We start from the raw sequence: 23,273 nt of genomic DNA on the forward strand, positions 1-23,273 counted from the left end.
ATTGGAGTGCATGTAAAATTCAGATTCCTAAGTCCCAGAATAATTGTATCAGTTTTTCTGGGTGTGATGCCTGGAAATCTGTGTTTTAACTTGAATCTTAGTGGAATCTTTTTTTTTTTTTTTTTTTTTTGGCGGTACGCGGGCCTCTCACTGCTGTGGCCTCTCCCGCTGCGGAGCACAGGCTCCGGACGCGCAGGCTCAGCGGCCATGGCTCACGGGCCCAGCCGCTCCGCGGCATGTGGGATCTTCCTGGACCGGGGCACGAACCCGTGTCCCCTGCATCGGCAGGCGGACTCTCAACCACCGCGCCACCAGGGAAGCCCATTAGTGGAATCTTTTAAATTGGAGTTTAATTGGTTTACAAAATTATGTTAGTTTCCGGTGTACAGCATAGTGATTCAGTATTTTTGCAGATTATTCTCCATTGTAGGTTATTACAAGTTAATGGGTATAATTCCCTGTGCTATACAGTATATCCTTGTTGCTTATCTATTTTTTACACATGGTAGTTTGTATCTGTTAATCCCATACCCCTAGTTTGTCCCTCCCCCCTTTCTACTCTCATTTGGTAAAGATAACTTTGTTTTCTATATCTGTTGGTCTGTTTTTGTTTTACATATACAGTCATTTGTATTATTTTTTAGATTCCACATATAAGTGATATTGTACAGTATTTGTCTTTTCCTGTCTGACTTATTTCACTCAGCATAATATTTTCTAGTTCAATCCAGGTTGCTGCAAATAGTGGTATTTTATTCTTTATGGCTGAGTAATATTTTATTGTATATATATATATATATATATATATATATATATATATACCCCCAGTGGAGTCTTGAGCACATTAAAGTGTGAGAATCTCTTTGAGATGTCAGAGTATATTTGGTGAAAATTTTCATGTCGTGAAGTATCTCAGCAGTAACTAAAACGAATGTGCACTATAAATTCATTGGTATTGATATAATATACAATTCTAGCCAACCCTGAACAGCATAATATTGGGATTTACAAAGTGGTGGTTGGGGACCAGCCATTTCTGTATCAAGAGTAAGATGTCAGTGATCTTATTTCCCAATTCTTGGGGGATGAGGGGAAGCAAGTCCTTTGTTGGCATTTTATAATTGCAACATTGTGGACAGCACATAGGGGATTAACCCTAAACAAAGTGTGCTTTTTAGTGGGGGGCAGTGTTGTTCTGCTGTGATTACATCAGGGATGGTATCCTTGTCTCAGCCAAGTACCTATGTTGTAAACACTATAAACACTACTTCTACTTTGGTTATGGTATTTTGACAGCAAATAACAAAATGCCTGGACTCAAAATGGCTTAAATATGAAGGCAATTTATTATCTCAAATGACTGAAAGACCAGAGCTATAATAAGATGAAGTCAGGGCCTACATCACGGACTAAGTTATGTCATTAAGGAACTGGTTATTTAGGCTTCATCATAAGGCTGGTTTTCCTCCTGTTTCCAAGATGGCTGCCATTAATAATCAGCACTTTGCTTACTTCCTTGTTCAGATTCAACAGAAAGAGTGAGGGGATTACCTTATATCAATTTCATTGTAGTGGAATTATCATACTCCACTATGTGGTTGTTTCAAGGTAGTGTAGGTACTAATTTTATTGAGCATCTTTGTATGTCTCTTTATTTACTTGAACTAGATTCTCTCTTGGATATATTTTAAAATGGAATTGTTGGATTAATATAGGCTCATGCTCAGAAATTACTTTATGAATTGGTTGTATCAATTTATACTGCAGGCAGAAATGTATGAAAATCACCATTTCCCCCCATTCTTGGCTGTAATTGATGTTACATTTTAAAATTTGTATCAATATTAGGGTGTTAAATCATACCCCATCATTATTTTAATTTGCATCTACTGATTATTAGCGAGTGGGAGTATTTTTTGAGTTTCTTGAAAGTTTGGAACTTTATTTCTGTGAGGTTTTATAGTCTTTTGCAGATATTTTATTGGGTCTTAAATACTTTTCTTAGTTACTTTTAGACATTCTTTATATATTCTGAATAGTTGGTTTATGGGAGGCAAAACTTTTAATGTGTTATCAATTTTCTTTTATCTGAAAAATCATGTAATCCTCTTCCTGTCCCATTTGACTGTATCTGGAACCTTTTGATTGTAAACTTCCTGTGAGGGTTAATGTCAGAAACAAGCCTACTTAACAATAATTTTAGTAGTTAAGATCAGGGTTTTGAATCCAGAAGCTTCAGTTTGAATCCAGGCTCTTCATGATCTTGGGTAGTTACTTCATCTCTCTGATTTCTACATAGGAATAATAACTTGCTATAATAAACACACACAAACACAAATGTTTAACTCAGAGCTCAAAACTATACCCACAATAAATGGAATTATTATTACTATTTTTTTTTTAAATTTTTTTTGCGGTATGCGGGCCTCTCACCGTTGTGGCCTCTCCCGTTGCGGAGCACAGGCTCTGGTCGCGCAGGCTCAGCGGCCATGGCTCACGGGCCCAGCCGCTCCGCGGCATGTGGGATCTTCCCGGACCGGGGCACGAACGCGTGTCCCCTGCATCGGCAGGCGGACTCTCAACCACTGCGCCACCAGGGAAGCCCCCGTTATTATTATTAATAAGGAAACGAATAGCACTGACAATTTTCATTTCACCAAATAGCTTATGCTTTCAGAGTGCTTTTACTTAAAAAAAACTTGGTTATCTGAGCATTTCCTAATTCATATTTTAATAGTCCATTGTGATGCTGGTAGCATCGAGTGATTGATTTCTGCAATTTTCATATACTGAGACACATATATCTTGCTTATGAAATCACCACTCAAGGGCTTCATAATTTACACAAAAATCTATATAGCTACTTTTTTATTGGGTAGTCTTGTCTAAGTAAGTGTCAGATTTGCATATAATTATGTAGTTCATTAAATCAGTATGTTCTTTGTAAACTGACATAAAATCTTTTTATACAGTTATAAGAGCATGTATTGATTTAATAAATCAGACACTTGTCAACCATGCATCAGTGTAAATTGTTGTTTGTATATAGTGTGAGCATAGTTCTTTAGACAGGGTACATAATTCATCATTCAATTACATAAATATATGATCAGTCATTATTTACCTCCCACGGCCCAAATCCTGAAGGAAGGGAACTTTCTTACATACATAAAAGTTATGATTGTTTCTCATTTGATGATTCTACTAGGGTGCTTTTGTGTTTCACAGATATTTTAAATTTAGATTTTTTAAAAAACTCATTTCACAATAAAAATTAAATAGACTTGACAGGTATAGAATGAATAATCTTTTTCTCAAAAACAATATGGCAAATTCTAAAGGTTTGATTAAAATCCTTAGGCCATTAAACTAACCTCTTAATATTTGAATATAATGTTTGATTTTGAGGCAAAATCAAAAATCTCTAAAGAGATACTCCAGAGAGTATCTGAGAGAGATTCACTCATTCATTAGGGGACATGTTCTGCTGCTTTTCAGGGAACAATAGCCAGGTGTAGAGACCATACTACTTGCCAACATTGTCTTTATTTATTTATTTATTTATTTATTTATTTATTTATTTATTTTGTGGTATGCGGGCCTCCCTCTGCTGTGGCCTCTCCCGCTGCGGAGCACAGGCTCCGGACGCGCAGGCTCAGCGGCCATGGCTCACGGGCCCAGCTGCTCCGCGGCATGTGGGATCCTCCCAGGCCGGGGCACGAACCCGGTTCCCCTGCATCGGCAGGCGGACGCGCAACCACTGCGCCACCAGGGAAGCCCCCAACATTATCTTTTAAAAGCTGATGACATTGACTGCTTCTTTTGGATTTGAATGCCTGCTGGTATTTTCCTGCTTCTACTTGCTGTGATCTCCTCTTGTTATCAAATGGAGAGTTAAAAAAAATTATATATTCATGACATAAACATATGTATAAGTGCAAAATCAGACAGTATGGGCTAATATCAACCGTATTTACCGTAATTTAGAATAATATGATTTAACTGCTCTTTACTGATTTGTCAATTTTAGACAGCTTCTACTGAACGCCTGTTATAGTAGTATTTATCCCCTCTTGCATCTCCTTACCGCATAATATCTCCATGTAGACATTTCAATGCATTGATGCATTTTTGGTTGCATCAGTAAATCAGCGTTACATTTACATTGACTATATCATTGTATTATAACTATATATTTTTTCTTATATAACTTTTCCTAGGATTAAAGATTGTCTATGAATTTTTTTCGTTAGCTTTTATTTGACTATATATCTATTTTTTTTCAATTATTTCAGAACATTTGCCATGGCTCTCAATAATTTTCCCAAATGGTCAAACACATCAAAATAAATTATCAGTGACCCATCTCTCTCCACTCCTTACCCATCCTGGTGACCTTCCCTGAGTTCTTTTTTTTTCCTTGAGTCTGACCCATTTTCTCTGTATGTCTGATGCACAGTGTTATCCTTCAATATAGCCTTGTGTTGTATCCTCTGTTTACTGGATGCCATGCTTTCCCTTTTTTGTTGAAAAGTGTACTTTTTTAGCTGCGAAAGAAAAGTTGTGTTGGAAGTAATTTTTTTGAGTCTGGGTGTGTCTAAAATATTTTGATTTAACCCTCATTTTTTTTTTTTTTTTTTTTTTTTTTGCGGTACGCGGGCCTCTGACTGTTGTGGCCTCTCCCGTTGCGGAGCACAGGCTCCGGACGCGCAGGTTCAGCGGCCATGGCTCACGGGCCCAGCCGCTCTGCGGCATGTGGGATCTTCCCGGACCGGGGCACGAACCCGTGTGCCCTGCATCGGCAGGTGGACCCTCAACCACTGCTCCACCAGGGAAGCCCTAACCCTCATTTTAATTGACAAATTGAGAAGGTATGGAAATCTGGGTTAGCACTCATTGTCCCTCATAATTTTGAAGACATTGCTTGACAGTCTTCTACTATCCGGTGCTATTGAGTATACAGTACCTTGCTGATTCTGATTCCTATATACTTAACCTGTCTTTGTATCTCTCTGGAAGCTTGATTTTAGAGCTTTCTTTATCCTTGAAGTTTTGACATTTCACATTGAAATGTCAAAGTAGATTTAGAGTAGATTTTTAGGTTTTTAGGTTTAGAGTAGATTTTTTTGAAAAGTCTATTAGACTTGACATTCACAGGAAGGCCTCTGATATAGAGGCTTCTGTCCTTCTAAGAAATTTTCTTGTACTATATCTTTGATAGTATTTCTTCACCTCCTTCAACTGCTTTTTATTTTTTTTTGAGTCTATTGTTGAACTTCCTAAAATGATTCTCTATGTTTCTTATGTTTATTTTCATATTTTCCGTGTCTTTATCTTTATTCTGCTTTTTCAAGATTTCTTCAATTTTATCTTCCAACCCTTTCTGTTGAATTTTTAATTGTCAGTATATATATATATATATTCTTTATTTCCAGGGCTCTTTCTTTGTTCTTTTAATTTTTTTTCCTTTTGAAAATACTTTCTTAAAACGTTTTGTTTTATTTTATGTACTTAATATCTTCTGGCTGTCTGTGTCTCTCTGTATTAACTTAAGTTCCTTCTACTTCCTTCATTATTTGTTTTCTCCAAGTTTCCTTTTCTGTTTGTTTTGGTCTCTCACATTCATGTTGGAGGCTTTTCTCAAATGTCTAGTGATCGTTCACTGCCTATTTATGTTCAAGAGTAAGGCAGTGGGTAAAATATAGTAATAATATGTGTAAGCATTATAGTAGGAGGCAGTAATCAATGAAACTCTAGAGTGCAGTAACCATGTGGTTTAGCGGACTCTTTCATTTCAGGATTCATCCAGAAATTTACCCCTCCCACAAAAAGTACCCAGTGTCATTAAAACCTGCTACTATTGCAAAGCATAAAAGAAAGGGAAAAATAAGAGCGATGGTAAGACCCAGAGCCCCAGAGAGAGAAAGACAGAGACAGAGAGACAGAAAGAGTTGTAGATGGACTAAGAGTCAAAGATGGGTAGATGGATTGATAAGGGTGAATGCAGGAGGAAGGGAGAAGGGAGAAAGAAGAGAGAATAAATGATAGTGAGAATATATATTCAGAGATGTTTGTGAACTTAATGACCCTTCAATAGATAGAAGCTTTGTGTTAATTTTGGCCAGAAAAATAATGACAAGAGAAAATTCACATTAATAATTTTCTGGGGTTAATCATTATGTTTTTATTCTATTACATGATTACTCCTGATATAGTCCTTTCTCAGTTATCTAAAGGTGATAAAGTGAGCACCTTCCATCAGCTTATTATTTTTTCAGATCTATTTGCATGTCCAATTCAACCTGAAGTATAAATTGAGTTTTTATGTAATTTCATGGGTCTTTGCTTAGATGCTATCTTCTAATGATTTTTATCTTTATTTTGGGATGATTTATGAGGCAGTGATTGCTGTTGCCTTAGAACTTTATCAGCAATAGTAATAGAGAAGTACTCACATGCTTCTTATCTATATCCTTTTTTAAAGGAAATCTTCCTATTTAGAAGAATCAGAGACTAGAATAGCTTGAACACCCAGTGGTACCCAATCTCACTGAATCCTGCTAATTCTCATTTCTGTACTACTCCTTTGTTTTGGTAGGAACCTTTTAGAGAAAGATAAAGAACAGTGTGTGTGTGTGTGTGTGTGTGTGTGTGTGTGTGTGTTTGCTCCTTCATAGTGCGGATTTTCTTGAATTTTATTCTCCTTTTTAAAAATATCAGTACGTAAGTGTGACAGATTAGCAGTGTAACTCTACTACTGACTTTTGAAAACGAACATAATTTTGTTTCCATGTCTGCAACCTACATATATGATGAAAAATTATTACATCTAAGAGATTCTGGTTTGAATGACTTAACCTAGCCTCCGTGTATCTGTCTCTTCTCTGTCTTTATCTCTATATTATCTATTCATACACACAGATGGGTATGTCTCAAATATCTTGATATGATCCTCATTTTAAGATTGAGAAGGTATGGAAGGTGGGTATGTGTACCTATGTACATGTGTATGTATATGCACTCAAATATATATATATTTGAATGCTTTCCTAGCCTTAGCATATAGTAGTATGTTTAAGTACTTTTTAGAAAGTGAATGGTTTCTTGTTACTGGCCATCTGTAAAATGGCATCTTGATTACTCCTCTGGTAAACGGAACCTACCTCCCTCATCCTGCATCCTCGGAACTTGGCAGTTTGGCCTGTTGTAGAGCTAACTCTTACAACACCATTCATTTCCCAAGTTTCAAACATTATCATCTATCAGACATCAGTTCCTACCTTTTTCTCTGCAAAGGGAAAAGCTGCTTCATTCAGGAAATCAACCATAGTGAAAATGAGTGACCTTCTCTCCAGTCAGGGGTAAAAGGGAGGTAGTTTAATCCAGTCATGTGCCTGGTCTCTCTTGCCCACCTTCCCACCCTGATTGATTCAAGGCTGTGGCTATAGGACTCACATCTGGCCTCTCAGATATGAGGAGTTCCCTACCGTGAAGCTTCTGGACCTGACTCCTGTTAGAGTTGCTCTTAAGAAGGAAATACACACAGGAAGCCTCTTCTGCTTTGGACATGCTCATGTCTGGGTGTGATGTTGGGACTGTAGCAACCATCTTTTTGGCCACATAGGAAGTTAACCCAAGAGTGAAATGATAAACTGAGACAGAAAGGAAAGATGGAAGAAACTTGAGTCCTTGATGGCATTGTTGAACTGCTGAGTTAAACAATTAAACAACCATAGAGTATCCCCCTGCCCCTCCCACACACATACTCCAACATACATTTTTGTGCTTTTTCTTTTTTTTTCTTATTTTATTTTATTTTATTTTTTGCTGTATGCGGGCCTCTCACTGTTGTGGCCTCTCCCGTTGCGGAGCACAGGCTCTGGACGTGCAGGCCCAGCGGCCATGGCCCACAGGCCCAGCCGCTCCGCGGCATGTGGGATCCTCCCGGACCAGGGCACGAACCCGTGTCCCCTGCATCAGCAGGTGGACCCCCAACCACTGCACCACCAGGGAAGCCCTGTGCTTTTTCTTATATGAGATAATCGAGGTCTTTTTGAAAGTCAAGTCAGCTTGAGCCAAAAACATCATGAGTGAAACATGTCACTGCTTTACCTTTTACTTCCGTTTTCCATGGTGATTATTAATACACCTGTTAACCCTCTTTTTGTTTTTAAGCCAGTGGAGTAAATGATAGGCCAGGTTATTTGTCTGGTATTATTGCAATAATGATAAGCCTTCAGAGAAACAAAAATCTAAAGGATTTTTCTGCAAAATTGATTTACCTGTTTCCCAAAGGATCTTATTACTTCTTCCATCTCTGAGAAATATTTATGGTACAATGTGATTTTCTTCTTTATCAATTTAAAGTTTTATTAATCTTCACTTTATTCAAGATGGTTTGAAATAGATTACAAAGTGGAATGATACTTATTATGTCCAAAATAATAACAAACAGTGTATGCTGACCTTTGGTTATTGATTACCATTTTTTATATTTATCTCAGGGCTATATGTTTAGAAATAGGTATTTAGCATTTTATTTAAAAAGAAAAGAAACTTCTGGAAAAGATTTTCTGTTTCTCCACAGTGAATATATACTGTTTTGTGAAGTACCTATAAAGCTACAGAATGTTCATGTTTTTTATGTTTAATCACTGTATTGTTGATTGCAGAAACAAAAGAAACAGGAACATTTTAGAATCTATTCAGTTTCATATTGATTTTATGTTAATATAAGGATATGTTTTATTCTTCTAAGAAAGGTACAAAATGGTAGCAATTGGTAAAGATTCTTGGCAAAACAACCTACCAGGTTTTTAAATTACTGCAGTTTATTACTTCTGCACTCATTCATTCAGTAAGCACAGAGGACCAGCCTCTACAGGCCACCATGAGTATAGAAAAGTCCCTGTCCTCATGACACTCACAGGTCAGGGGACAGATAAAAAGTCAGACATTACAGTACATTCTAATATTGTAAGTGACAGTACAGACAAGTGCAGTGAGCTATGGGAGCATAATAGGATGGGAACCAAATACAGATCTGTGGGGAGGAGAAGAGAGGTGTTTTGGTATATGGAGTATTTAATGTAGGGAAGTGGCAGGCACTTAAAATGTTTTTAATTTTAAAAAGTTCTAAATGCTAATATTGGACTTGATCTTTATCATGTTTTTATGTTTGTGGCATTAGATTTATATAATAAACTCAATGCAGAGATATAATAATAACTAAATATAACAACTAAATATAATAATAATAACTAAAATTTACTCAGTGTTTACCCTGGTGGTTAAGGACTGGAGAGGAGATTTTTAATCCCCCTTCTGTTAAATACTTGCTGTGTGACTTTAGGCATAGTTATTGAGCTATATTTTCCTCATCTGTAAAATGGGGCTGATAGTGGTCTGACTGTCACAGGGCTACTGTGAGGTTTCAGTGAGTTAAATCTCCAAGGGATTTAGAAGAGTGCTTGGCATATATAGAGTGATCAATAAGCTTCAGCTGTTATTGTTATTCTTTTGATAATATTACATCATCTTTTTAATAGTCTGACAAGGTAAGGTGGGAGACAGAATAATGGCACCGCAGTGTCCACATTCTAATCCCAGAGCCTGTGAATATGTTCTCTTGGATGACACAGAGGAAGTTGCAGATGGGGTTAGGTTAACATTTCATGATGGGGAGATTATCCTGGATTATCATAGTGAGCCCAGATTCTTAGAGGCAGGAGAGTCAGAGTGGGAGATGTAATGAAGGCAGCAGAGGGTTGTAGTCAGAGATTTGCAGATGCTGTGCTGTTGGCTATGAAGATGGAGAAAAGAAAGCACCAGGAGCCAAGGAATGTCGTAGGCAGACTCTAGAAGCTGGAAATGCCCAAAAGAGATTTTCCCCTCAGGCTTTGGGGTAGGGATTGGTGGGGAGAACGGGACATGGCCCTGCTGACGACTTGATTTTGGCCTGGTCAAGTCTATTTTGGAATTGTGACCTCCAGAACTGTAAGATAATCAATCTGTGTAAATTTAAGCCACTGAGTTTGTGGCAATTGGTTAGAGCAGCAATAGAAAGCAAATACAGATAGGCATTATTCCCCCTTCTCAAATGAGGAAATGAGCTCTGGGAAGTTAAATCACTGGTAAGGTTAGGTTACTGGAAGCTCTGAGATGTGAGCAGTGCTTGTAGGCCGTGTGAGGGGATAGTCACGGGGTGGACCCGGGGCCTACAACCCTTGCAAGGCCTGCAGTTAAGCCTTCCTGTAGGTCCTGAGCCTCTCCAGCTCTTAAGGTAGCAAATTGCCTCTCTTCTCCCTGAGGTACATTCTTGCAGGTAGCCCACCACTGGCTTTTCCACTCTGTTAAATCACTTACCACTTCTCTAGCCCCTTCTCTTTTTCCAAAAGTGTTAGACATCTCTTTTCCATGGTTGGCTCTTTCATCCTTCCTGTCCTTGTGAATTTATGCCCCTCCCGCCCCTTTTCCCTGCTTTTAGTCTCATTTTAGTAAGAGTTCATCAGGAAACAGAAATCCGTGGTCAGACAGCCACGCTCGCCCCAAGCAGCATATTAATTTCTGACCTGTAGCAGTGCCTCCTGTCACTTCAGTACCCTCGAAAGATTGCAAACAGTAGCATATATTCAGCCAGATGACCACAGTGAAAAAACATCTCACGTGGTCATCATGAAAGCACCCGAGGTTTTTGCACTCTTTAGTAATCTTTCCATACAATCTTAGACCAGTAGGTGGTAGGCAGTGCTTTTTCACAGCCTGCCAAAATACTTACAATGGATACATTTCATATTTGGGGACAGATTTATATGAATTCGCTTATATTTTTTACAGATATTCTGGGTGTTTACTCATACTTTCATGAACTCCTTCCCCATATTGGGGGAGGAAAGAGACTTGCAATGAGTACTTTTTAGATGTGTGTGGGTCAGCGTGTCCTGGTATTCATAAAGACCTTTAATAAAAATGAAGTACTGCCAAAGAGATGACCAAAATTGGTCATTTAATAAGGAAAAGACAATATGATTAATCAGAATTTTAAAATGTTCTTTTTTTTTTTTTTTTGCCGTACGCGGGCCTCTCACTGTTGTGGCTTCTCCCGTTGCGGAGCACAGGCTCAGCGGCCATGGCTCATGGGCCCAGCCGCTCCGCGGCATGTGGGATCTTCCCGGACCGGGGCACGAACCCGTGTCCCCTGCATCGGCAGGCGGACTCTCAACCACTGCGCCACCAGGGAAGCCCTAAAATGTTCATTTTTAAACAATTATTGAGACCACCATATCATGGGCAGTAGTAACAAGGGGAGTAAGTAAATATTAATTAAAAGAATATTTTTAAAAAACCCTAGTGTTTACATTGTAATACATGGTATGTTTACCTTATAACTTAGATTAGCAAATTTTCGTGTCTCTATATAAGTGGAAGTTTTAACTCTTAGGTCTTTACAGAACAGATATGTAGAGCTGCTTTTTCATTCTTGTATAGTGTACAAGAATAATTCAGAGTTTTTCATTTGTTCTTTAAAGATGAACATTGTTTTAGAGCTTTATTTTCAGTTTTCAGTTCCCAACTTTCTAATTATAATTCCATTTCTCTTCCACTCTCACATCCGAATGGATGAAACTGACATTTTAACAATAATCTCAAATTTATTATGCCTTGTCGAAATGAGTAATTCTTTCCAAAATTTTGCTGTGCTTCAAAATGGTCATCTGAGACTCTTGCGCTCTCACATGGAGGCCGAGAATTGCTAACTTGGAGCCTCCTGTAAAGAAAGGAAGATGCTGTTATTCCTTACACTAGAATTCTGTTAAATTACAAAGGAAGATGACTTGATGATGTGGCACAGAGCTTTATAAGTGAGGCAATAATTATATTATATAGGATAGTTCTGATTTAATAGTTGTGTCAATATAGTGAGTATCATTTTTTTTTTTTACTTGCTCATCAAAGGGTTTGATGATTAAATGAGCCTAATGCCTGGATAACATTGAGATTCTCAGATTAAAGGAATTTGGTAAAATTTTCTTGCTACTAGTGAATATAAATGGTGTTTGAACAAACGTACTGTAAGTTTACTATGTTTTTAATATTTATTCCATTCATTCATTCATTCAACAAATAGCAAATGCACACCTACTATGTATCAGCAACTGTTCTTAGAGCCGTGTTAACAGTGAACAAAGCGGAGTAGGCAGAGGAAGATCATGTAGGGCATTTTAAGAAATTTGATTTTTATTTTAACTACAAGGGGGGCCATTGGATGATTTTGTGGGAAAGTTACATAATTTTCAAATAGGTAAGTTATATAATTTATAAATATTGGGTTAGCCAAAAAGTTCTTTCAGATTTCTCTGTATCATCTTACGGAAAAGCCCGAACGAACTTTTTGGCCAACCCGATAGATCACTGTGGCTTCTCTGCACAAAGTGGATTATTTGGAGAAACAAAGAGGGAGTTGGAATATTGGGTGCGTGCATTAAAGTAGTTCAGGGGAAGGATGACGGTGGCTTGCCTTGGGGTTAAAGAAGAGGAGATGCAGAGCAGTGGATAGCTTCAGAAGGTGGTGTCAGTAAGACATGATGCAATAGATGGATGTGAAGGGGTGGGTGAGGGAAGGAAAGGAATTAATCATGATGCCATAGTTTTGGGCCTGAGCAGGTATTTAGATAGTCAAAATAGAGAAGTCTGGGGAAGAGCAGGTAGAGGAGAGGAGAGAGAAGGAGTTGTAAGACTGAGTCCTGGAACATTCCATAATTTAGTGGTCAAGCAAGAAGATGGGTTCAGCAGTTGAAACTAAGGAGGGACCATAGGCAAGAAACTAAGAGAGAGGATGGTGTCATGGAAGCTAAGAAAAGGAAGTGTTGCAAGAAAGAGAACATGTTTAATTGTCCAGTGCTAATGAGAGTTCAGCTCTCGTAGGGAGAGAGAACTGACCATCAGATTGGGGAACAAAGAGGTTGTTGATTATATTAACAGGACAAGCCCAAAATTTGATTGGGTTAAAGGAAAAACAAGAGCTAGGAAAATAGCAGAAATAGTGCGTATTGGCAACTCTTTCAAGAAATGTTCGTATGAAGTGGAACAGAGAAATAGGGTGGTAGCCCGGAAAAATTATCCTAGATTATACTAGAGTATGTTTGGATGCTGATGGAAAGAGGTAAGGAGAATTTGATGATGACAAACAGGCTAATTTTATGCATGAGGTTGTTGAGAAGTTGAGAGTATAAGCATCAAGGAATTATACAGTTGTGACCAATTGAAATTCACATTAAAATCTGGGAATTTGACCATTGGTAAGAAGTTTGATAAAAATGAATCTTTGTACACCAAATTTTGAAAGTGATACACAGGTAAATTGATCTTAATAACTCCTTTCTCTCGAAGAAGGAATCCTGTATGTCTTCTTGATAAAAATTGTAAACATACTATTGAATAAATAGGAAGCGCTTTTTTTTTTTTTTTTTTTTTTGTGGTACGCGGGCCTCTCACTGTTGTGGCCTCTCCCGCTGCGGAGCACAGGCTCCGGACGCACAGGCTCAGCGACCATGGCTCACGGGCCCAGCCGCTCCGCGGCATGTGGGATCTTCCCGGACCGGGGCACGAACCTATGTCCCCTGCATCGGCAGGAGGACTCGCAACCACTGCGCCACCAGGGAAGCCCCAGGAAGCACTTTTAAAACCATGGAGAAAGCATATGTATATCTTATCTCTGAAGGTGTGCCAACAGGAATTTGGCCAGAGAATATTATCAGTAGTTTGGTCCTCTATTGTAGGTTTTAAGAAGAACCATATTAAAATTTGTGTCTTTCTCCCCTCTCAGAAGTTAAGTGGTTTAAAAGATAAAGAGGGAAATTATAAAAAATATTTTCACAGAGTCCCCAGAGAAAGAACACCCCTTGGAAACAAAACATGCAGTACATTTTCAGAAATCATTTTCATCCTGGAAAGTCAAAGTCTACTCTAGATCAGTTTCATGCCAATAATTGAAAACTAAGAGGCTTAACAGAGCCTGTAGTGTCTGTTATAAGCCATACAATCCTCAGTCAAATTATTTGAAAATATTTGACTTATTTCTGTCCTTGTTATGGATCCCATCAACAGTCATATATTATCATTAATGGAGAACCTTTCAAAAATAGTGTTTTAGAAATCTTCCTATTATTGCTCCAAAAGTGTACTTTGCATTGCTTACATTGTAAGAGATGTTGACTCCTTCACTGTCAAGGTCTGGCTCAGGCAGCAGTTTGCATTCAGTAGGGATCTAGACTATATGTCAAGGGAAGGTGTGTGTTTCGGACCCCTCTTCTCCCCTCTTGTGTGTTCTCAGCTCCAGCATCTTCCCATAGCACTTTGGCTGCAGTTAACAAAAAACCATAATAACTTTGGCTTAATTGAGAAGTTTTTTTCCTTCTCATGTTGGTCTTTCAGGGCGGGTCTGGTCTCTGTGCTCAGGGACCCAGACCCTTCCAGCTCGCCCCTTCCTTGTGGGCCAGGATGGTATGTGTGTCCTAACAAGAGGGAAGAATGGAGGAGGAAGAAGGCAAAGGGACATTTACCAGCTGCCTCTTAGAGGAGGCTCCCAGAAGCCGCCGCAGGATAGTTTTGTGTGAACCATATTGGCCAGGATGTGATCCTATCCTAATTCCTGGGCGCAGTGGAGGCTGGGGAATATAGTCTTGATTCGGGGCAGCAGTGTTCCAGGGTAAACATCCGGTTTCCATAGCAAAAGGCGTGAATACATATTGGGGTCAAGGAGCTGTGCCACTGCATCCAACCCCTGACATCACAGAGGTATGCATTTCCTTGAAATATACGTGCTCTCGATCATCTTTCTTCTTCCCTTCCGTGGGTCTTTGACGATGAGAAAATGGCATCCCTTCCTCGCAGCCATGCTGCCCTAGGGATCAAGTCTTACTGAGCAGAGTGAAGGCTGGATAGCGTTCTCTTGGGAGCTCTCAGCCTGGAGCCCTTGCGTGGTGCACACTTTGCACAGCTGTACATGGCAGCGCTGTTTCCCTGCTCTAAGATCTTCTTCTCCTGTGTCCTCTGCTACTTTGGGGGAGAAGAGCAATCTAATTATCTAATTAAAGTGATTCACAGGAGGTAAAAATAATTTTTTTTTACCTTCCAACAGGGGTCATCATGAAATATTTTTGAGTTGGGATAAAACCCTTTCAGCCCTTTAATATCCCTGTGTGCAAAACTTTCCAATAGCAGTCTCCCTGTTCTGGAGAGAAGTCTGTCTCACTTAGTATAGGAGTTAAGAGGTTGCAGCAGTGGCTGCCCCCGTGTTTCAGAAAGCATGCAATTTAAACACTAGTGCGTACAGGAGACTCTAAGTTGTTTGTTTGTTTTCTAGAGGTAGCATTAGCTTTTGTAATGCAGTCATACCCATGTAGATGATTTATTGGAAGATGAAAATTGGCCAGTTGTTGAAGAAACACGAAGCTAATTTTGCTTGTGTTGTAGTCCACCAATTCAGTAATTTATCTCAGAATACAGAGCTGACATTCTTGAGACAGAATATTCAATTCACTGGATCTCTCCTCCCATCTTCTCTGAATTCCAAGTACTTGCGACTTAAATAACCAGTTGTATTGTTCCGTGCTTACCGTGGTTGATTAGTTCACATGGGTGGATTATAGCTGAAATAGTCAGTACTAATTTGGGAATGAGTTTAATAATATTGTGTGGCTGAAACTATCTTCTTCTCCTGTAACTTTTAGATGGTTTTTTGAACACAATAGTGTCTTATTTAGCACGAAAGTGTGAGTGAGTTCATAGAAATGTTTTCTCCTTAGTGAAAAACAAAAAGTTCTTCTTGGTTGGTAAGAAATCATGCCTTTGTATGCAACATGAAATGAGTTAAAAAAACTACTAGAACTGTATTCTGATTTTTTTCAGATAGTTTTTATAATGTAGTCTTTTTTTATGTATTTTGTTCTCTGTGTATCTATATCATGCTCTAAAAATGTTGTAGCTTTGTAATAGTATTAAGAACGTGACTGAGTAGATGAATCAGATTTTATTTTTCATGCCCAAGCTGTTTCCTTTTTCATTGTGTCCAATTAAAATATGTTACAGTTTTCATAGTGAATGTTTCAGTGTAATATTTGAAGGATGAGGGACAGCTGCACTGAAACAGTTGTGTTTTTTTTGTGAAAGTTTTGAGGGATTACTAAAATCTGCTTTAAAATTACCTATATTTGTTTTTCCCTGCTGTTAATTTCTAACTAAGGGCACTGGAAAACTGAAGTTCTTTAGTTAATGAAAGAGTTTCAAAGTTATTAAATTTTACAGTAAATTTTACAGTAATTCAAATGTATTAATAATGTTAAAAGATGCTGTGGTACAAACTTCTGTGTATTCACCAGCTCCCTTTCTTCCTGAGCACACAGCCAGACTGCATTTTCCAGCCTCCCTGGCAGTTCATCATGATCATACATTTGAGTTCCAGGGAATGGAGTATGAATGGATAGGATGGAAAAGATGTATATCATTTCAAGGCTTTGCCCGTGAAACTCTTCTCCATGGTTTCCTGAGCACGTGATTTAATGCTGAGGCGGATGAAGCCTTAGCAGGTGGTTGGACATGACAGACAATAAGCCTGGAGCCCTCAATGACTGTGTGGGGCAGAATTACCCCCTCTTATCCACTACTGTGATATGGATGAGAAGTCAACGTCTGCCATGTTAAATTGCTGAAAACACATGTAAAAATTGATACCAAAAAGTATATGCTTCTCAGCTCTCTTGGGACCATGGAATCGAGCTGTGTACTCTGGAGGAAATTGGATTTAGTGAAGACGACATTGTCTCTGCCACAGATAACTTGCCAAAATTTTCAGGCATGGATGTTTTATGTGCTTAAAGATTCTATGCATCTTACATTATCTCAGATGTTTCCTAGCCTTGCAAAGTGATATGAGTTGTATACTCACTAGGAATGTTTGGGATAGTCTAGCATCAAGAAGGTATTTCAGTTCAGTCTAAATCATGAATATTTCTGCAGCAAATAATTAACATTGGTAATTGCACCTTTTCATAGCCAGCTTACTGGAATGATCTTTAATGCAGCTTGGCAACTGTCAACAGCTATCAGAAGCCATTTGAAGTAATTTACTGATTAGAGATAAGTTCTTAATTCGTGCCCAGCTTTTCTACTCGATGAATGCTAAAGCAGATTTTTGCCTCTTAAATACAGTAATAGTTTTTCCTTGACATGCAAATAATTGTTAGAAACTAAAAATTCCTTTCCCTTGAGAATCAACTTTCAGATGCTTTTACTGGATGATACTTTTTCAAAAATGTTATCATTTGGTTTACAGATGTTTGTTTTAGAGTTAGATTTGTTTTAAAAACTCACTCACTTCCCCTGGAGTGAAATTCTGTCTTTGCCGTCTCAGGAAGCAATGGAAGGACATTAAATTTCTCCTTCTTATACTCTTGCCCAAGTGTTTAACTAGTACATTTTCTACCGGAATAGATCATTCTTTCTCAGTTCCTAGATGAAACAGTTGCCTTCTTATGACTTTCGTGAAGATGATGATAATATGATTAAGTGTTTGGATATCAAAGGCCAGTGGCCTACGTTTTCTGAAAGAATTGGTTTTTTGGTTTTGGCTGATTTACATTTAATTTCATTTAGGTGGTTTGGGTTTGCTTGAATGCCAGATTCTGGGCCTAATTCTATAACTTTCTTGCTATACAATATCAATGCTTTCTCATTCATTCATTCGTTCATACCTATAACACAAAAAGTTAGGAAGCCCTTTAAAGCTCTGTGATAGTGTGATCCATTGAATTTATGATTTACACATGGCAGGTAGTACCATTATCCTTGGTGATTGTAATCCTAGAGGTAAGAATAAGTTCTTGAAGAAGGATAATAACAAAAGAGAAAACTGATTGAAAAAAAAAATCTTTCAGGAAATGGGGAGGGAGATTTTTAAAAAGTTCTTCTCAAAGTGTTATGTCCTAGAAACATCAAAACTTTTCTTACATTTATTTATGAGAAATTTAGTTTTCTTTTACAGTTTAAGTAGAGAATTTGAAATCCTCCAGGAGAGATTATTCTGTTTGGGTCCACGTACATCTGTGCAGTGACATTCATATAAATATTCTTCAGGATCAGCTGTAGAAATACTTAAAAATATGATTGTCTATTCAGATTACATGCCTTTCCTTTCTGCTTTTGGAATGGACAGACAAATATATAGCTCGGTGAAATTATATTATGTGTGGAAATTGATTCTTTACTCTTACCTACCTTATTAAGCATGCAAATTGCTTACGTTTCAGTACATGCATTTAAAATAGATCATAGCTAATCAAATGTGTCGCTTTGTTTCCTTCTAAATGACACAGTGTATGTGCCAGCACAGCAAAGGAAAGAAATCAGTTTGGTTATCCTTTACTGGAGACAGAAGTTGATTGGTTCACAAATGAATTTGCAGCTACATGAACTGATATTTATGAATTGCTGTGTAGATGAGTAGGAATCACAGTTTTTCAAAAACAAGTGATTGCTCATGAATATATGGTGAAATGTTAGATAATTCTTCCCTCTTCTACCCATCTGTGTGTAGTTTATTAGTGGAAAATAATGTAATTATGTTATTTGTTTTAAAATTTTTTTGTGAAAGCAATATATAATACAATTTTGGCTGTATATGATACTCTTTTACTTTATACTTTTATTTGTATAATTGGAGTTAAAATGTCTGAACTTTTTTGATTGGAGTAGTAGTCTATTGCCAGTTAAATGAATTTGGTTGTTTTCCATAAAGCGTTTTACTTAATGCCTGTGTACATGTATATTTGCTAGAAGTGAATGTTGACTAACGTCTAAAGTAAAAAAACAATTAGTAAATTATTTACCTATTTATACTTTTAATAAAATATTTATACATAGATTCAAATAAAAATCTTGTATATGGGGACTTCTCTGGTGGCACAGTGGTTAAGAATCCGCCTGCCAATGCAGGGAACATGGGTTCGATCCCTGGTCCGGGAAGATCCCACATGCTGCGAAACGACTAAGACTGCGAGCCACAACTACTGAGCCTGCGTGCCCTAGAGCCCACGTGCCACAACTACTGAAGCCCACGTGCCACAACTACTGAAGCCCACGTGCCACAACTACTGAATCCGCAACAAGAGAAGCCACCGCAATGAGAAGCCCATGCACCACAATGAAGAGTGGCCCCTGCTCGCCACAACTAGAGAAAGCCCATGCGCAGCAATGAAGACCCAACACAGCCAAAAAAAAATACAACTTATATTTGATTTCACTGTTAATCATTACAGTTAATCTGAGAAAGTATTGGCTAACTATTGCTTCCTAACATAAGTACATGTTCAATAAGGGCGTGTCTGTGAAATTCAAACATAATTTCCTGAGTTTACTGCTAGTAATGGCTGTTAACTAAAGCAAAATGAGTGGGCTAAATAACATAAATTAAAGGGTAATGCATCAATTTCCTAGCTGTTTTTTCCATGGCAGACATTTTCAGTTGTTTATGCAGTACACCACACTGGTGCTAAAAGAAGTATTTACAGTTTAGTTAGGTTGCCATAGCAGTAGAAGATCTGTTAGGTCTTAAGCCAGTCTTTCTAAAATATAATCAGTATGTTCTTTTCTATTGGTGTTTGTATTTCAATATGGCATTGCTAATGTTGGCCTTATCAGTTTGTAAGCAATTCTGCTTAGTTTTTCTAATTCTGTTCATGTAAGTGAGATTTCCTTCAAATCATGACTGTAGAAGCCTCCCTTAGAGCCTGAGCTGTTTATGGCTATGGCACCTACTCCTCTGGTATTTCCATGCCTCTTTTAAGAAAGCTGACAATTTCTTTGCTTTATATGTGGTTATTCCACAGCTATACCATGTTGATTCAAGTTGTCCTCTTCCCAGCTTAAAAAAAAAAATTTATTACTTAGCTGTGTGTTAGACAGATCTGGGTTTGAGGCTTCGCTTTTTCCCTTAGTAGGATGTAACTTTGGAAGTTCGTGTGTGTGTATGTGTGTGTGTGTGTATACACACACACACACATACACACACACATATATTTATTTATTTGGTTGCACCGGGTCTTAGTTGTGGCACGCAGGATTTGCGTTGCAGCAGGCGGGCTGTTTCAGTTGCTGCATGCGGTCTCTTAGTTGTGGCATGCAGGATCTAGTTCCCTGACCAGGGATCGAACCCAGGCCCCTGCATTAGGAACGCAGAGTCTTAACCACTGGACCACCAGGGAAGTCCCTGGGAATGTTTTTATGTTGTTGTTTTTTTAAAAATTTATTTATTTTTGGCTGCATTGGGTCTTCGTTGCTGCACACGGGCTTTATCTAGTTGTGGCATGTGGGGGGCTACTCTTTGTTGTGGTGCACAGGCTTCTCATTGTGGTGGCTTCTCTTGTTGTGGAGCACAGGCCCTAGGCACGGGGGCTTCAGTAGTTGCGGCATGCGGGCTCAGTAGTTGTGGCTCGTGGGCTCTAGAGCGCAGGCTCAGTAGCTGTGGCTCATGGGCTTAGTTGCTCTGTGGCATGTGGGATCTTCCCAGAGCAGGGCATGAACCCGTGTCCCCTGCATTGGCAGGCGGATTTTTTTTTTTTTTTTTTTTTTTGCGGTACACGGGCCTCTCACTTTTGTGGCCTCTCCCGTCGCGGAGCACAGGCTCCGGATGCTCAGGCTCAGCAGCCATGGCTCACGGGCCCAGCCGCTCCGCGGCATGTGGGATCTTCCCGGACCGGGACACGAACCCGTGTCCCCTGCATCGGCAGGCGGACTCTCAACCACTGCGCCACCAGGGAAGCCCCCTGGCAGGCAGATTCTTAACCACTGTGCCACCAGGGAAGCCCCCTTGGCAATGTTTTTAAACTTAGGAGACTAAACTGTACAATAATACTGAATTTAGGGTGCTTTATTAAATGACGTATTTAAGTGGTTGGCATATAAAACATATTCAGTGAAAATACATTGAATGAAAGAAGTATCTGTAAACTGTTTCATTAGCTGTCTTCCAAACTTTCTTTCTTTCTTTCTTTTTTTTTCTAACATCTTTATTGGAGTATAATTGCTTTACAATGGTGTGTTAGCTTCTGCTTTATAACAAAGGGAATCAGCTATACATATACATATATCACCATATCTCCTCCCTCTTGCATCTCCCTCCGACCCTCCCTATCCCACCCCTCTAGGTGGTCACAAACCACTGAGCTGATCTCCCTGTGCTATGTGGCTGCTTCCCACAAGCTATCTATTTTACATTTGGTACGGTATATATTTCCATGCCACTCTCTCACTTCGTCCCAGCTTACCCTTCCCCCTCTCCGTGTCCTCAATCCATTCTGTACGTCTGCATCTTTATTCCTGTACTGCCCCTAGGTTCTTCAGAAACTATTTTTTTTCTTAGATTCCATATATATGTGTTAGCAACGGTATTTGTTTTTCTCCTTCTTACTTACTTCACTCTGTATGACAGACTCTAGGTCCCTCCACCTCACTACAAATAACTCAATTTCGTTTCTTTTTATGGCTGAGTAATATTCCATTGTATATATGTGCCACATCTTCTTGATGCATTCATCTGTCGATGGACACTTAGGTTGCTTCCATGTCCTGGCTATCGTAAATAGAGCTGCAATGAACATTGTGGTACATGACTCTTTTTGAATTATGGTTTTCTCAGGGTATATGCCCAGTAGTGGGATTGCTGGGTCGTATGGTAGTTCTGTTTTTAGTTTTTTAGGGAACCTCCATACTGTTCTCCATAGTGGCTGTATCAACTTACATTCCCACCAACAGTACAAGAGGGTTCCCTTTTCTCCACAGCCTCTCCAGCATTTGTTGTTTGTAGATTTTTTGATGTTGGCCATTCTGACTGGTGTTAGATGATATCTCATTGTAGTTTTGATTTGCATTTCTCTAATGATTAGTGATGTTGAGCATCCTTTCATGTGTTTTTTTAATATCCATTTCTCTAGGAGGTGGGTCAAAAGGGATCTTGCTGTGATTGCTGTCATAGAGTGCTCTGCCTATGTTTTCCTCTAAGAGTTTTATAGTGTCTGGCATTAGATTTAGGTCTTTAATCCATTTTGAGTTTATTTTTGTGTTTGGTATAAGGCAGTGTTCTAATTTCATTCTTTTCCATGTAGCTGTCCAGTTTTCCCAGCACCACTTATTGAAGAGGCTGTCTTTTCTCCATTGTATATTCCTGCCTCCTTTTTCAAAAATAAGATGACCATATGTGCGTGGGTTTATCTCTGGGCTTTCTATCCTGTTCCATTGATCTCTATTTCTGTTTTTGTGCCAGGACCATACTGTCTTGATGACTGTAGCTTTGTAGTATAGTCTGAAGTCCAGGAGCCTGATTCCTCCAGCTCGGTTTTTCTTTCTTGCTTTGGCTATATGGGGTCTTTTGTGTTTCCATACAAATTGTGAAATATTTCATTCTAGTTCTGTGAAAAATGGCATTGGTAGTTTGAGAGGGATTGCATTGAATCTGTAGATTGCTTTGGGTAGTAGAGTCACTTTCACAATGTTGATTCTTCCAATCCAAGAACATGGTGTATCTCTCCATCTGTTTGTATCATCTTTAATTTCTTTCATCAGTGTCTTATAGTTTTCTGCATACAGGTGTTTTGTCTCCTTAGGTAGGTTTATTCCTAGGTATTTTATTCTTTTTGTTGCAATGGTAAATGTTTCCATTAAGGAGTGTTTCCTTAATTTGTCTCTCAGATTTTTCATCATTATTGCATAGGAATGCAAGAGATTTCTGTCATTAATTTTGTGTCCTGCTACTTTACCAAATTTGTTGATTAGCTCTAGTAGTTTTCTGGTAGCATCTTTAGGATTCTCTGTGTACAGTATCATGTCATCTGCAAACAGTGACAGCTGTACTTCTTCCTTTCTGATTTGGATTCTTTTTATTTCTTTTTCTTCTCTGATTGCTGTGGCTGAAACTTCCAATACCGTGTTGAATAATAGTGGTGAAAGTGGGCAACCTTGTCTTGTTCCTGATCTTAGTGGACATGGTTTCAGTTTATCACCATTGAGAATGACGTTGGCTGTGGGTTTGTCATATACGGCCTTTATTATGTTGAGGTAAGTTCCCTCTATGCCTACTTTCTGGAGGGTTTTTATCATAAATGGGTGTTGAGTTCTGTCAGAAGCTTTTTCTGCATCTATTGAGGTGATCATATGGTTTTTCTCCTTCAGTTTGTTAATATGGTGTATCACATTGATTGATTTGCATATATTGAAGAATCCTT

The 23,273-nt window shown here is 38.6% G+C and overlaps 1 protein-coding gene and 1 non-coding gene across 3 annotated transcripts in view; one reads left to right on the plus strand and one right to left on the minus strand.

Annotated features, from left to right (window-relative positions):
• PARP8 (poly(ADP-ribose) polymerase family member 8) overlaps positions 1-23,273 on the plus strand; it is a 183,843-nt gene that overhangs the window by 45,098 nt on the left and 115,472 nt on the right. The gene's annotated exons all lie outside the window — the stretch shown is intronic.
• On the minus strand, positions 20,187-20,258 carry TRNAR-CCU (transfer RNA arginine (anticodon CCU)). The gene has a single exon. It is a non-coding gene; the product is annotated as a tRNA-Arg (tRNA).

Source organism: Physeter macrocephalus, chromosome 8, assembly GCF_002837175.3.
Source record: "Physeter macrocephalus isolate SW-GA chromosome 8, ASM283717v5, whole genome shotgun sequence".
NCBI lineage: Eukaryota > Metazoa > Chordata > Mammalia > Artiodactyla > Physeteridae > Physeter > Physeter macrocephalus.